At 37.6% G+C, this 457-nt stretch overlaps 1 protein-coding gene and 1 long non-coding RNA gene across 4 annotated transcripts in view; both read right to left on the bottom strand.

Annotated features, from left to right (window-relative positions):
- LOC108767492 (uncharacterized) overlaps nt 1–457 on the bottom strand; it is a 20,375-nt gene that overhangs the window by 13,542 nt on the left and 6,376 nt on the right. The gene's annotated exons all lie outside the window — the stretch shown is intronic.
- The window catches only part of Khc (kinesin heavy chain), a 13,935-nt gene that overhangs the window by 7,436 nt on the left and 6,042 nt on the right, over nt 1–457 (bottom strand). The gene's annotated exons all lie outside the window — the stretch shown is intronic.

The raw sequence follows: 457 nt of genomic DNA, 5'->3' as shown, positions 1-457 counted from the left end.
TAAGAAGTAAGAGTGAGAAATTGACCAATCACAGTCGATTATTTTTCTCACATTCGACTGTGATTGGTCAATTTCTTACTCTTGCTTCTTACTCTGTGTATTGTAGACGGCCCTTGACAGTTGCCGCGTTCAGTAAAGCTTGTTCAACAAGAGTTGAAAGCCATAAACCGTAAGAAATTAACCAATCATAGGCGATTATTTTTGTCATATTCAACTGCGATTGGTCAATTTCATATGACTTATGACTTGCTAGAGTCCTAGATTTATCAGAGAGGCGCAATCGGCTTAAGTCAGTATGACAAAGGTGCTAAGGAGAGTACTAAACATGGCCGACATGCTATGAAACTGCCTTTAAACTATGCAAACAAGGTAAGACGTGTAGGATAATGTGAGATAGAATGTATAGGATAAAATGAAATAGAAATATGTCAGTAGTACTATAAATGGCTGCCAAGTC

Source organism: Trachymyrmex cornetzi, unplaced genomic scaffold (genome assembly GCF_001594075.2).
Source record: "Trachymyrmex cornetzi isolate Tcor2-1 unplaced genomic scaffold, Tcor1.1 scaffold682, whole genome shotgun sequence".
Taxonomy (NCBI): domain Eukaryota; kingdom Metazoa; phylum Arthropoda; class Insecta; order Hymenoptera; family Formicidae; genus Trachymyrmex; species Trachymyrmex cornetzi.
The sequence above is the reverse complement of the archived record's forward strand: the minus strand, read 5'-3'. Positions and strand labels throughout refer to the sequence as shown.